General features: G+C 41.3%; 1 long non-coding RNA gene across 1 annotated transcript; it reads left to right on the top strand.

Moving 5' to 3' along the window:
* Positions 1–2865: 2865 nt before the first annotated feature.
* Positions 2866–5021, top strand: LOC118470860 (uncharacterized). Its single transcript, XR_008600713.1, has 3 exons — positions 2866–3603; positions 3923–4024; positions 4486–5021. It is a non-coding gene; the product is annotated as an uncharacterized LOC118470860 (long non-coding RNA).
* Positions 5022–15906: the final 10885 nt, after the last annotated feature.

The following is a 15906-nucleotide window of genomic DNA, read 5'->3' as shown; positions in this document are numbered from 1 at the left end:
ATTGTGAGCAGTTTCTGCTGCTCCTTAAGTGGTGGCTGATGGCCCATCAAGGGGAGGGGCTCCCCCCCTGCACCTTCACTGCTGGTTTCAGGGTGAGGCTCCCCTCCTCCACCTTCAGGACCAGGCTCCCCTGCCTTCAGGGTCAGGCCCCCCTCCTCCACACTGCAGGGCGAGGCTGAACAGCAACAAGCAGGACTAACGCTGAAGAGCAGTTGTGGGATTTAAACTTTGAATCATCAGTGGAAGGCGATTTTAGCAAACAGCGTGTAAAGGTAAGACTGAAACCTCAGATTTCTGTTTTTTCTAGTCTGTTACTGCTGTTTATGTTAAACTATTGTGCAAAAAAGAAACTTATCACATTTGAGTTTTTATTGTAAAACAGGGTTGTTAACTTCAGTTAAGTTGTAGTCACTTATAACTACTAGTGTAATGTAGATTTTTTTGTATAATAATGTGAATTTTAAGCAAGATTGAACTGACCCAGAGCTATAATCAATATAGTAGAAGGGGATTTTAAATTTGACGAGATGCTTCTATTTTAACTGGTGCAGCTTTTCTACTGTTTACAGTATTTAGCAGGCCAGAGAACTGAACTATGAAGGCAGTTTAACACAGTCAGGCTTTATTTGTAGAATTCAGCTCGACAAAAACTAAAACCTGTCAGTTAACAGGTATGAAGGTGGTTATGAACTTGTCACACAAATAGTAGAGTTTAAGGCATCATTTGACTTGTTTTCTGCACTAAATGAGTCAATGTTGTTCAGATGCTTCAGTCAACAGGTTGTTTTAATGGAGAACTATGAGGAACATACCTAATTTATGATGGTAAAAAGATACTATTGGAAATGTGATAGGAATGCTGGTAGAAAACTGATAAATGTGTGTAATGAATTTATTTTATTGATGAATGCAGCCAAATATTTCTACCCGACAGCAGCAGATATTTAAACATGATATTGTACTGAAGTGCATGTAGGTCGGACACTGTATCATAATGAAGGAAATCACTTTAATTTGAACTAAATCAAAGTGAAACTAAAGTTACTGATTAATATTCTCTGTAATGAATACTGATAAATAATCAATGTTCTAACCAGTGTTCTATCCGCTGCAGTACCAGCAGAGTAAACAGACTTGACAACAAATCAGAATGAAACACATTTATGCGTTTTCTGCATTACCAACCGCATACATGTCAGTTCCCACGGCAACGTGATTCATCCAATGTGTGATACTGCAACAGCTTCACTCAGTGGTTTTAGCAATGTACAGATTGGCAAGTTTACAGATAAAACCTATTTCATCAGCTGAGAATTTGTATCGCTCATAAAAAATTGTCAGGAAACACTTAGTAAACTAACAACTGAACATAACCTGAGCTGGACCAGGTTAGTTCCAACACATCAGTAACCATGGAGATCTAGCTCCACGGCATCAGTAACCATGGAGATGTAGCTCCACAGCATCAGTTACCATGGAGATCTAGCAGGTTTAAACAGAGCCACTTTCACTGAAAACTCTGACTTAACGCTCAAACATACCTGCTAGCCCATTAATCTCACTTCATAATTCAGCCCTCAGGAAACACACAGACCAACTGCATGAAAGTTAGGCCGCGAACATAATTCAGACTAAATATGGTTCCAGTTTCATCAATGGGCTCCAGACGTGCATGAGAATGGCCCTGACACCATTTAGGCCTAGATTTAATATCCTGGCAAGACAAGCTACAGCTCAGTTCTGTCACTAAGCAACAGAACATACATACATTATTGACCTTTCATTCACTGCAGAGGACGAGGGGTCACTTTGTGTTCTGTTGTTTTTCAGATGGAGGTTCTGACCTCTCATCCCCCAAAGAGACATGAGCCCTGCAGTGAGAATGGGAATTCACATTCAGATGGTGAGTGACATGGAGTTTATAGTCTGTAGTCTATATCACAGCTCTGCCCACCATTTTATTGTCTAGTAATCATTTCATTAAGCTGAGCATGACAATGTAGATGATTAGTGAGTGCAGGCAAACTAAATGGGTTCATGCAGGCTGACAAAAAGATGTTAAAATTAACAGAGGTCAACACCATGAAGACAGATAAAGGTCATAAATACTAAAATAGAGGTCATAAATGCTACAGATAGTTACATTTTTTTTGCTTGTTTTCCAGATGGTGGTTCAGAACTCTTATCCCCTGAGATGAGATTGTGAGCCCTGCAGTGAGGACGGAAGTTCAGTTTTAGGATGGTGAGTGAAATGGCGTCTTATGATGTATACAAAAAACAATTTTCTTTGGCAAAGGACCCTGTTTGATGTTTCTATACTTCAGTTAAAAGAATCGCACTAGTTTTCTCAAGTGTATGAAGTACAAATGTTCATCCATTTTGTCAGCACAGTTTGATACTCATATACTAGTTATGTGGAGTGATGTTCATCACAGTAAATATCTAGTATGCCTTTTAATGTTAAATCATCATCCTGTCCTGCTGCTTGCAAGTTTTGACCAAAGGAAAGTAAATGTTAACAGCCAACTGTCCAGGTGGTGGTAATCAGATTTTACAGTCAGCACCTGATTACACATGGACCCTGAATATCCACCACACCTGAGACTTCTCTAATAGGTGCTATTGTCTGTCACCTGTATGTAGATCAAGCGTCCAGGAACACATCCTGGTTAAAAGAACCCCAACAAAAGAAGAAGAGGAAGAAAAAGAGAGGAAAACAGACCCAGACTGTGGAAGCTACAGGTAAGTTTTTCTTTAAACCCTCTCAAAGCTGTCCTTAAGAGCTTTCTGTGACTATATGTGCAAAAGGCTTGCAACAGAAATTGCAATTCATGTCCCTTAGAATTTTAATATGAGGAATTCTGGAGTTGGGCTGCACAGTGGCGTAGTGGTTAGCACTTTCGCCTTGCAGCGAGAAGGTCCCTGGTTCGCGTCCCGGCTTTCCCGGGATCTTTCTGCATGGAGTTTGCATGTTCTCCCTGTGCATGCGTGGGTTTTCTCCGGGTACTCCGGCTTCCTCCCACAGTCCAAAAATATGCTGAGGTTAATTGATCATTCTAAATTGCCCGTAGGTGTGAATGTGTGAGTGCTTGTTTGTCTGTATATGTAGCCCTGCGACAGACTGGCGACCTGTCTAGGGTGTCCCCTGCCTTCGCCCGAGTCAGCTGGGATAGACTCCAGCCCCCCCTCCGTGACCCTAGTGAGGATTAAGCGGTGCAGAGATAATGGATGGATGGATAATGGAATTCTGGAGTTTGCCCTTCAGTCAGATTGTGTATGTACACAGACATGAAAGTTGATTTATGTGTTACTGAATTATTTTATTCCTCTTTCAGCAAAGATCAAATATATCAATAAAGCTGCACATTCATTGTAGGAATAGCAGGTTTGTCTGACTACTCTGTGGTTGTAAGGGCTTGGTGTTACCTGGAAGTGACATCAGCTCATGCCTTGTGATGTATCATGAATCTGAAATTGTAGGCCTCTTTACACAGTTTTATGCTTCAGCTGTCGTCTTTTTATACACTGCGGAGGATGAGGTCTCACTTTATCTTTGCTCTTGTTTTCCAGATGGTGGCTCAGACCTCTCATCAGAATTGGATGGTGAGTGAAATAGTGTTCATCATGAAATACACAAACAATTTTCTTGTGATTCTCTGTTAATAAAAAGAAGAGCACTACTTTCCTCTCAAGTTTATTAATTAGGAAACACAATTTCTTCCCGTTTATCCATGCAGCTTATTATAATTATGAGATGAATGTTCCATTACAGAAAATATATTCTGTCATTTTTAATAGCTGTCTATTAAAGTAATATCCCTGTGAAGAGCTGCTGCCTCTGAATTTTAGCATGTGAACAGTTAACTGAACACACATTGTCCCTGAGATTTTATTAACAGGTGCTAATGTTTGTCTGTTACAGTTGTTGCAGTAGATCAGAGTCCAGGAACAAGACAGAAATGCTCACAGAAGAAGAAGAAGAAGAGAGGGAAACAGAATAAGACTGTGGAAGAGGGTGTGCTGAGTAAGTTCTTCAAAAACATAAACAGTCCAGAGTGTAATGAATTGAGCAGTTAGCTTTTTTGTGTTCATGCTCTGTGCTCATTTAATTTGAAATGAAGCATCAGTTACTACTACTACTCTTTAAGTGCCAAGCTACAATTAATTTATTATTATTATTATTATTATTATTATTATTATTATTATTAAGAATAATAATAATAATAATGTTTATTATTATTATTATTATTATTATTATTATTATTGATAATAATAATAATAATAATAATACATTTTATTTCTGACACTTTTCAAAACACTCAAAGACTACATATAAATTCAGCAAACATTAAAATAGAGGACCATCTATCTGCTTCTATACATCAATAACTGTGTGACTACACTGTACTTCAAAACTACAGTTATGTGTTCTCTGTGACTAATTTTGAAGCCATTCTTTGTCTTTTCTGTCTTTGCTGTTTATAGAGAAACCTGTTTTAAAGGTGAAGAGACCATGGAGTGACGCTGAAAGGAGTGCGACGAGTTCCAGGGAAAGAGCCCTGTCTACAATGTCTTAAAAAGGAGAGCGCCTTGGATGGAAGATCCTGGAAGGACATAAAGAACTTTGTGTACAACACAATAGTCGCTTTGAACTGCAGGTCTGCTAGGAAGCAACTTGCACTTTGAAGATCTTCAATGTACAGTACAATACATGTTCTAGTTATCAATTTAATAATTAGCACTTTCATGCTTGTTGATGCTGTTTGGATTGTTCTGCATTGTTGTAGTTCATGGCGCTAAGGTGCTTGAATGTGCAATTAACATTTATTTACAGTCAGGCAATTTCAAAATGTTCACACATATTATACAACAAATGCTTAATGAAGAAAGCATTTCCAAGGCGATATCTTTGGATTTATTTTGTCAAAGTTTAATGGCATGGGATGAATTAAAGCAGCAGCTGAGTTTGAACTGGCTGAAATAAATAAATACGGTGCTGGTCACTGGAATTGGCACAAGTACATTGTGTCTTTGTGCACTGTTTATGGTGACAAAATTAGTATGTAGAGTTAGTATTCTGCTTGTCTATTCTCCTCAAACTGTACAACTCTTGTCTACAACATTTAAACTTACATATTATTCAATTATTTGTCTGCACTGTAAAATTTAAATAGTAGCAAAGTATGATTATGATAGCCAAAGTCATAATGTAGTTCTATGCTCTAATAAGAAATGACCTCAACTGCACCCCCTGCTGGGCGAACCCCATAGCACACCCTACAAAAAAGTTCTCACTTCAGTGGTAATCTGTGATTGACTATACTGATTTTTATTCTTTGTTTTTTGAGGAATCTGAGGTGATAACTGGAATCAGGGAGCCACCTACTGTCGAAATGTAACATTCATTTCTCTCTAAGTATAGCAGAAAGGGTGGTCCTCACTTCCTAGGTTAATATACTCGGATCTCACTTTGGTGCCCATACAAGAATGTGTGCGTGTGTGTGTGTGTGTGTGCGTGCGCCCGTGTGTGTGTGTGCGTTGCATTATTGTAGAATATGACAGCAGTTTTGAGTTAGCTGTATTTATGTTGTGTGTCTGAAGGGGTAAAGTTCATAGTATTGTCATGATTAAGCGTTTGTGTGACAACTGTATAGGATAGGGGGCTGTATGTGTCGACTGTGTGACTTTTTTTCACTTCTTGACAATAGTGGTGTATAAATCCCGGTGGTGAGTGTTTCATGTTGCCAGCCATGAACTGTATTGTAATAATTAAGATGTTATAATATTGTAATAATGTAATATTTTGTAGATGGGCTGGTATTTCTGCATTCTGTCTGGTATTTTCCAGCTGTTTTCCTGTGTGTTTGTGTGTGCTGCATTATTGTAGAGTATGATAGCAGCTGTCTTGCCTTGGCTGTATTTATATTGTATGTCAGAATGCTTAAAAGTTCATAGTAATGTCATGATTAAGCATTTGTGTGGAAACTATATATGACTAGAGGGCTATATGTTTTTTTTCACTTGTGGACATGAAGTGTATTGTAATGTAATGATTAAGCATTTGTGTAGAATATTTTGTAGATGCATTGCGGCCTGTATGTCTATATTCTCTCTGTGTGTGTGTGTGTGTGTGTGCGCGCGCGCCGCATTATTGTGGAATATGACAGCAGTTGTCCTGAGTTAGCTGTATTTATGTTGTGTGTCTGAAGGGGTAAAATTCATAGTAATGTTATGATTAAGCATTTGTGTGGATCGTAGGTGACTAGACTGTGTGTCTATACCATCTGACATTTTTTTCCCTCTTTTCTAGGATGCTTTGTGTAGATCTTAGTGAGTGTTTCATGTTGGAGTGTTAAAATGATGGTGTGAAGTGTTGGCTGTAAAGAATTTGTAGTTCTGTAACTGTGTAGGGGTGAAAGTGTTTTGTAATGTCCTGATTTAGCATTTGTGTGTGAACATTTGTAGATGACTAGTGGGCTGTATTTTTCTACACTGCGTGATTTTTGGGAGAGGTCTTTTCAAGGAGGCTTTGTGTAAAACTGTCTGAGTGTTCCATCTTGGTGTATTAACATGGTGTTTAAAAGCATGATACGTTGTCAAGTGTTTGCTGACCTGAATTTTTATGTATGATGGGGTAAAAGCTTTTGCAATGAGTAAGCATCTGTGTTTACATTTGTATAGAATGGCTCGCGGCAAGTCCCAGCGTCGCTCCCAGGCTGCCAAGAAGCGAATGGAGGTTCGGCGTTCTCTGAACATCGAACCCCAGGAACCTCCCACTTCCAGTCGTGCACGTATGTAGCCCAATTGTACAACTATTTTATGTTGTATTTTTAAGTGTTGTCCTGTTCATGCTTTGTGTTAGATACATGATTGATCTGCATGCCATGTGGCTTTAGAGTCATACATTATTTGTAAAGCATGGATTTTCAGTATTTTGGTGTTGTGTGTTTTTATTTTAGGCAGAGGTACAGGGTACCGTCATGCTGTGCAGAAATGGCCAACTTCATCGTTGACTGGACGAAGCCACAAGTTGGTCATTCCAGCCGAGTCACCGCACAAAAAGGTATGATTGTTGTAGAGTGGTTGAACATGATATCCAAATACTGTTACGTTGACATTAATTGTGGAAAATGTGTTTGTTCTAGTTTGTGCTGCTCATCGGTGACTCCCACCTTCGAAGCTTCGCCGATGGTTTTGTGGAGATGCCAGAGGGGGGCCTGTCCTTCGGTGTACAGTCGACACCAGGGGCCACTGCTGCTGAGCTGACGGCAGAGGTGGTGCACGCTGCTTTGCCACGTACACCTGCCGCTGTCTGTCTGCTCGACCCCAGTAACAACCTCACGGCCAGCAGAACCATCGAACATGCTTCTGCAGACTTTGGCAAACTTCTTGCCATAGTCTGCGCCAACTACGAAAACGTAAGCATATTTGCCAGTTATTTTGTGTTAATGTTATTGGTATTAAAAGCTATGTATTGATATAATACAGACGCTCCCCTACTTACGAACATTCGAGTTACGAACAACGGTACATACGAACATTTTTGCGGGTATGTCGAAAAATGTTCGGACAGAGATGCTGTAAGTTAGATTTTGTATTGCGCGCCTTTTTCCGAGTAGTGCTTCTTTCCGCCGCTAATACCGACGTGAGGCGCTGTGAGAGCTCGCCCAGCATCCACCCCGAATCCTGCTTCCTCTGCCCAGTTCGTCGCAGTGCCTGAGTGTGTAAACGTATCTCCAGCGCGCTAAGAACTTTGACATTTTTATTGTTAAATATCTCGTGCATCCATTATTCAATATGGATGGTGAAAAGCGAAAGGCTTCTAGTGAGAGTGGAAGTGTAAAGAAGAGGCAAGCCATTTCATTTGAAATGAAAGTGGCAATAATAAAGAAGCTTGATGCGGGTGAGAAAATGGTGAGCGTTGCACGTGCATACAACATGAATCGTTCGACCATCGGTACCATTTATAAACAGAAAGATCGCATAATGGAACACGTGAAAGGTGCAGTGCCGATGCAATCGACAATCATTAGCAAGAAAAGAGGGAAAATCTTAGAAGAGATGGAGAAACTTCTCACCATTTGGCTCGAGGATCAGCAGCAGCGGCGTATTCCTCTGAGCCTTATGCTCATTCAGGAGAAGGCCAAATCTATCTTTGAGGATGTCAAGGCTAAGGCTGGGGAAAGCGCTGCCGAAGAAACGTTTTCTGCCAGCCACGGGTGGTTTTCCCGTTTCAAGAAGAGGGCTAATCTCCACCATGTGGCCGTGTCCGGAGAGGCAGCATCTGCGGACAAAGAGGCTGCCGAGCGATTCCCCCAAGTGTTGAAGGAGATCATCGAGGAGGGTGGCTATTCGGCTAAGCAGGTCTTCAATGTCGACGAAACGGGTCTTTTTTGGAAGAAAATGCCAGAGAAGACCTACATTAGCCGTGAGGAGAAGACGATGCCCGGATATAAAGCGGCTAAAGACCGCTTAACCTTAATGCTTGGGGCGAATGCTGACGGGAGCTTCAAGCTGAAGCCGCTGCTAGTTTACCGGGCAGCTAACCCTCGAGCCCTGAAGAACGTGACGAAAAGCTCTCTCCCCGTTATATGGATGTCAAACATCAAGGCATGGGTGACACTCGCTGTATTTGAGGACTGGTTCTTCCACCATTTCATCCCAGAAGTGAAGTTGTATTGTCGGGAAAATGGAATTCCATTCAAGATCCTGCTGGTGCTGGACAATGCCCCTGGCCACCCCCCGCACTTGGATGATTTTCATCCTGACGTCAAAGTTGTATACCTGCCGCCAAATACAACTTCACTTCTGCAGCCGATGGACCAGGGCGTTATCGCCAATTTCAAGAAATATTACACCCGACGGACGTACAGGATGGCCTTGACAGCAGTGGATTCTGACCCCGAGATGACCTTGCGGAGCTACTGGAAGTCGTATAACATCTTTAACTGCATCAAAAACATTGAAGCATCATGGCGTGAGGTTTCCGAGGTCAACCTCAACGCCGTGTGGAGGCCTCTATGCCCTCAGTTCGTCAACGACTTCCGTGGCTTTGATCAGGAGGGCATCAATAAGGACATTCTCAGCACTCTTGTCGGGCTAAGTGAGAAACTCGAGCTTGACCTGGAGGAGGAGGACTTCGAGGAATTGCTTGAGTCCCATGGGGAGGAATTGAGTAACCAAGACCTCATGGAGTTGGAGGCTCAGCAACGTGTCGAGGAGGAGGAGGAGGACGAAACGCCTGTCCCCATGAAGAAATTCGAGACGAAACTCTTGGCCGAGGGGTTTTCGCTCATAGATAAAGCCATCGCACTCTTCGAGCAGCAAGACCCAAATATTGAACGTTGCACAAAGGTTGCAAATCAAATGAATGATGCCATACAGTGCTACCGCATCATTTATGATGAGAAAAAGAAGAAAACTGTGCAATCGTCGTTAGATCGCTTCTTTCGGCCAGTTTCTACTACACCCTCCAAGGAAGATACTCGTCAACCCTCATCTTCTTCTCCTGGACCCTCAACTTCTTCCTTCATTGATGTTACGGAGGAGGAAGTAACTCTTGAAGCCCATTCCAGCGACGACGAAGACCCTCTCGGCCCCATGATATAAAATCCTCCTCTTCCTCCTCCTCCTCCTCCATCATCTCCTTAAGCCTTCGAGTACATCTTCCAAAAGTAAGTTAAACTTCATTTTATTTATCTTATTACGTACATGTACATACTGTGTGTGTCTCTCTCTCTTCTCTCTCTCTCTCTCTCCAGTTGTACATGTACATATCTTTATAGAGCATATTATTTTATTAAATGTTTATTTTTCAGTACAAATCAATACAGGTTACTTATACAAGCCTTAAACATACTTATATAAACCTTAAACATACTTATATAAGCCTTAAACATACATTCCATACAAAATATAGCACTGAAGCAACTTACGAACGAATTCACCTTACGAACGATCGTTCGGAACGTATCTCGTTCGTAAGTTGGGGAGCGTCTGTACCTGCTGATGAATTCATATGGTTGATGTGGGAGTTTATCGAATTCTAATGAGAAAGAATTGTGTTCTACAGGTTGTTGTGGTGGACTTTCCTCCACGCCTGAACATTGATGTGCAGCTACAACAACTCTTCAGGGAAGAGTACCATCGTGTGGCTGCACGTATGGGTATGTACAATACTAGCACTTATAGGCATGCACACATCTGTGTAAATGGCTATGTAACAAATATTAAAGACATATTCTTGTGAAATTAAATATGACCTTTAATTGAGCCCAAAAATGTTCTTTCATAATGTGAATTTTGTTCTTAAAAGGTGTGAAGTACTTCTCTGCTGTGGACTACTTTCCAACGGGCCACCTTGACTTGTGGAGCAGGGATGGTGTAAGTACAACACAATGTTGTATCAGACCAAATGGAAAACTGTGCAATTGAAAAGACAAGCCTGTACATGCAAAGCAAGAATATGCAGTTAATTCTATCTGGCTGTTTCTTTCTGTAGGTACACTTGTCTGACACTGGGGGAATGCCTATCCTGGCGCAGTTGCTGTGGCATGCTTCCTACATGGTAAGCCTTGAATATTGGTTTATTTTGTTAGTGGGTAGTATTCTTACATTGATCTTGCATATGTATGATTTGTCAATATCTATGGCACACGTGTGTATTTCTGATTATACAAGAAGCATTTTGTAATTGTGTTGTTTGATTCAGACAAGTACAAAGTGTGTGTGTGTGTTTTTGCAGGCTCTTCAGCCACCAGCACCAAAGCCACAGGCGCCACCCAGGTCACACCAGCCCAGCTCCCTGCCCAGAGTAGTCGTGAGCGGTCCGGTCACCCAACCCCGTCTACCAGCCAACCCGTTTGAGTGGACGGTCGTTAGCCGTGGGCGTGAGGTAAATGAGAGTTCCATGTGTTTATGTTGTGGCGACTGTTTAATTAAAGTGCTGTGTGCAGAAAAAATGTTGTAATTATTGTTCAGGGCTACCTATTTTGTAATACATGCTGTCTTTCTACTTACAGCATCAGTCCAGTGGTCAGCATGAGTCCAATGGTCGTGTTGACCAAACGAGCATGGCTGTGCAGCAGGTTTGTCATGATTGTATGTTGATGCAATGTCAACATTCAAAGATGCATATTGATTACACATGTAAGGTGTATTTGGGAGTCGATACATTAGAAGCATTGTGTTTCTTTATGTGTATTTCATAGGTTGTGCAGGAGGAGTTTTCCATCCCGGCTACTCCTAGCAGGTATAGTGTCCTGCTGGATGTGGTGGGGGATGTTCCTCCATCACTTCCTGCCTGCCTTCCTGACTGCCTTCCAGCCAGAACAGCGGTTCCTAAACGCCGAAAGGTATTGCACTTGCATATTGTAGCTGTCTTCTTATGAATGACATCCTATTTCCCAAGAATGGTCCTGAGAACAGTTGTGCTTTTGTCTATTTTAGGAACCGCGCGTGAAACGCGCCCAGAGGGCTGCTTCCTCCGAGAGCAGTGTGGCACAGCCACAGGTACGTGTTTGTATCAATGCAATATTTACGACACTTTGATTTGCTTTGTGTGAAGTAGCAAAGGACCAATTACATGTCCGATAGGTTGAATTGTAAGTACATAAGTGTGAGAACATGAAAATATCCATGGATATTTGTGTTAATATTTTCTCAAATGTCTTTGTAGACGGAAGCAGCTACAGGTGTGCGGATGTGTTCGAGGAGATCATCTCGCAACGCTGCGAAGGGATCTGCAACGCAGGAGGTTGGTGCATTTATTCATTGTGTTCTGTAGTTTTAATTTAGCATGCAGAGGTCTATCCCAGTGTGAGGGGCTATGCACATAATTTGAATGTGTGTCATTGTGTGTTATTAAATGTGTATATGTGTATATACATGACTTATGCAGTTTATGTAATGTTTCTTTTGCAAGTGGAGGAGGTTGTGCAGGTGTGTTTCAGGGCATCACCTAGCAGTTCTGCAAAGGTGTCTGTGACACAGGAAGGTTGGTGTATGTAATCCTTTTTTTCCAGAAATGTGCAAAGTTCTGCCACTGTTAAACATGTATTGAGTGTCTTGGTCATACAAAAATGTCTTCTGTGCTATGAAATGTGTATGTGTTGAACCAAATTAGTAATGAGATTGACTTAATGGTTTGTTTTGTAGGCGGAGGCAGCTCCAGGTGTTGGGCAGGTGTGTTTCGGGACATCACCTAGCTGTACTGCAGAGGTGTCTGTCACACAGGAGGTTCGTAAATGTGTATTTCAGTGGAAGTGTGAAGTTGTCTTACAGTTATTTTTAATGCAGTACATGTTGAAGTATGAATAACATTTGACTGTGTTCCTTAACCTAAAAAAAGCAGTCCTTCTGTGCTATGAATTATGTATGTGTGCAGATACACATGCTTGATATGCAGCTGATTCAATGTTTTCTTTGCTAGGTGGAGGCAGCCCCGGTTCTTGTGGATCTGTTTTCCGTGCCAGTACCTGCAAGTGCAGAGGTGGGTGCAACTGTGGCCTCAGAGGTGGGTGTAAAAGTGAGCGCCGTTGACGTGTACAGCAAAGGTAAGACTGATGTTTTTTGTAAACCTTCTCTCAGGGGTTCCTTTAATCAGGCGGATGCTCGTTTTCAGTATGGCGGTCTTCAGTGTATGGCTATATGTTTAGTAGCCATAGGAAGACATGCAGTCGATAGCATCTTCTCTTGTCAGTCTGACACTGTCAATGAGGTTGTAGTTTTAGGTGATGAATTGTACACAGTTTTACGAGAGAGCAATTTGATCAGTGGTGGGTCTGATTTGCTGTGTGTGGCAGATTTGCCCAAAGAGTTTGTAATGGTTGAACACCAGCTTGAGTTTGAATATGGAGACTGCGTCTGTGGTGATGTAGATGTTATAGATGGCGAGCTTATTATGGCAGGTGTATGCACCACTTTAACGAATGGATTGGATACGGTGTTTAGGGAATATGATGCGTGCCTTTTGACTTTGCAGTGTAGTACTTGCACAATTATTAGCCAACAGGGACATTATGCGATTTTTGACTTGCATGCACGCAGTGTGGATGGAATGGTAGATGCAGATGGCTTAAGTGTTGTGGTGTATTACAGTAGTCTTGAACAGGTTGTAGAGCATGTATGCAAGTTGGCACGTGGGCTCACACAAAGACAGAAACTATTCGAGATTGCAGGTGTTCGTGTCATTGAGAAAACAAATAGTCAGGGAGGTCGTAAGCGGTCAATGTCTGTGCATGCTCGGCCATCAAAGAGACAGAAAATGAGTGATGTTAGTGAATTTGATGTTGTTTTTGTGAGTGATGTGTCAAGTCGAAGGCTTCAGTTCAGTCCTCTTAGTAATGAGGTGGCACAAGCTCTGTGCTCTCATTTGAACATAGTCTCAGAAAAAATAGAAGTAGAATGCAATGAAGTAGGTGATTTAGGCGTGCCCTGTCAGAATGAGCACATAGTTGGTGATGGGAATTGTTTCTTTAGAGCAGTCAGTTAGGCTGTGAGTGGTACACAGAGGCATCACCCACAAATTAGACAAGCAGTGGTCGAGCAACTGGCAAATAATGCTGTTGCATATAGGAGCCTTTTGAGGAGGGAGTATTCCTCAGTCATAGAATATCTTCGAAGATCCAAAATGGCTGATGATGGCACTTGGGTTACAGAAGTGGAGATTCAGGCAACAGCTGATTGTTTAGGAGTAAACCTATTTACTTTCTGTGATGATCGCTGGCTTGAATATAAATCCAAGAATACATTGTTTGCAGATCAGGGAGTGTATTTGGAGAACTGCAATGGTAACCATTATGAGACTGTTGTTTGTGTACAACGACCTCAAATGCGTAGTTGCTATGGTTACTGCAGTGTGAACTTAGGCAATTCTGGAGTGTCGGATTTGAGACCGCAGAGTAGGGAGAAAACTAGTGTTGTTGATGTTGAGAGTTGGAGTGCAGCTTCAGGTTGTGTAGTGGATCTGGTTAAAGATAATGTCGCAGAGCAACAGCAGTGTAGTACTGTGTCTGCAGAAGCCATGGATTGTTCCTCAGTGTTGAGTGATGTCAGTGGAATGTTTACTTTTAATCCTTTGTGCAGTGATGTAGCGAAATCAGTGTGTAGTAAGTTTAATGTAGAGTTCAAAAAGCTGGATGAACAAGTAACGGCAGTGTGTGGGCCTTTAGGTGCACCTTGTAGGACAACTAAAGTTGCAGAGGATGGTAATAGTTTCTTTAGAGCAGTAGCTCAAGTGATTTCTGGTTGTGAACGTAGTCATGGCAAGATTAGGCGTGGTGTAGTGAAATATAGAGAGTGAAGGTGAGCAGCACGTAAACTTTGAGGGAAGAGGATACAGTTGTATGTCCGATTATATAAAGAAGACACGGATGAAGTATGTAGGAAATCGTGCTTCAGACATGGAGTTTCAGGCCACAGCTAATGTTCTTGGAGTTGACATCTTCATGTATATGGAGGGAGTATGGACAACGTATGGTAGCATGAGTGCAATATTGAGAAAGCAGGGAATATATTTGAAACGTGAGAACAATGGTTTTGAGGTAGTTGTTTGTGTGCAACATTGCAATGACCAGGGTTGCTTTAATTTGTGTCAAGTAGGTAGTTCATCTGACATGGACTATATGTGTAGAAGAAAACATAAGGATGTGTCCAAATTACAGGTAGAGAGCAATATGTGTATTACTGCTAGTTCAAAGTATTTGAAAAAGAAAAGGAACCTTCAGTGGAAGAATATATATAAACAGAATGCATCTTTTAGGAAGGAATGGAAGGAAAGTAGGAAAAGGACATACATGGAAAGTAACTTGCATCGTCAGAAGGTGAAGGAAAAGATTTCACAGTTATATAGGGAAAATGTGAATTATAGGGAGAAAGTGAAAAAAATTAGTAAAGAGAGATGTTTACTTAATTATCAGGACAATGTGGTATTTAGGAAGCAATGTAAGGCAAGAAGCATTGCTAAATATCAGGCCAATGTTTTGCATAGGGAGCAAGTAAAGGCTAGGAGTTGTAGTAAATATGAGGAGAATTTTCTTCACAGGGAGCGAGTAAAGCAAATGAGTAAGCTGAGATATCGGTTAAATGAAGTGCACAGGCAGAATGTGAAAGCTATGAGCAGAACGAAGTACCATGGAAATTCTGAGTTCAGGAAGTGTGTTGTAGCCGGTAGTATACAGAAGAAAAAAGAAATGAAGGAGAAGTCACAGCATTTTTGTTTTGTTATGGAGCAGTTTTTAGAGAAGGTAAAAGATGGTCCAGATTTTGTGTGTTGTGTTTGCTATAGACTGTTGTTTAGACAGCAAGTTTTACATTGCAAAATAGATAGTTATAAGACTAGTAAAGACATATCTGCAATTGCAGATGTATGCATTAGTGAAGAATACCTACATAAATGTAATGACAAATGTGTACTGCCATGTCAGTGGTTGGATACAGCTAGAGGAAAGCTGTGGGTTTGTTTTACTTGTAATTACAAGATTAGAAAAGGTGAAATGCCAGCTGAGTGTGCAGTCAACAAACTGGGACTTGATCCTATTCCACCAGAGTTTTCTTGTTTGAATAGCTTAGAACAACATTTGATAGCATTGAACATTCCATTTCTAAAAATGTTAGCATTACCTAAAGGTGGGCAAAATGGAGTACATGGACCAGTGACATGTGTTCCTGCTAATATAGTGCAGACAAACAATTTGCTACCTCGTTCAGGTATGGAAGGCTCATTGTTGCCAGTCAAATTAAAGCGTAAATTAACTTATAAAGGACACTATGAGTACCAGTTTGTTGACACTATGCACATAAGGCAGGCATTGCAGTATTTACAAAGTGTAAATAGGCATTATAAGGATGTAGAGTTTAATGATGAATGGGTAAATGCATTTTGTATGGCAGAAGACAGTGAAGTTG

Source organism: Amphiprion ocellaris, chromosome 24, assembly GCF_022539595.1.
Source record: "Amphiprion ocellaris isolate individual 3 ecotype Okinawa chromosome 24, ASM2253959v1, whole genome shotgun sequence".
NCBI classification, from domain to species: Eukaryota; Metazoa; Chordata; class Actinopteri; family Pomacentridae; genus Amphiprion; species Amphiprion ocellaris.
The sequence above is the reverse complement of the archived record's forward strand: the minus strand, read 5'-3'. Positions and strand labels throughout refer to the sequence as shown.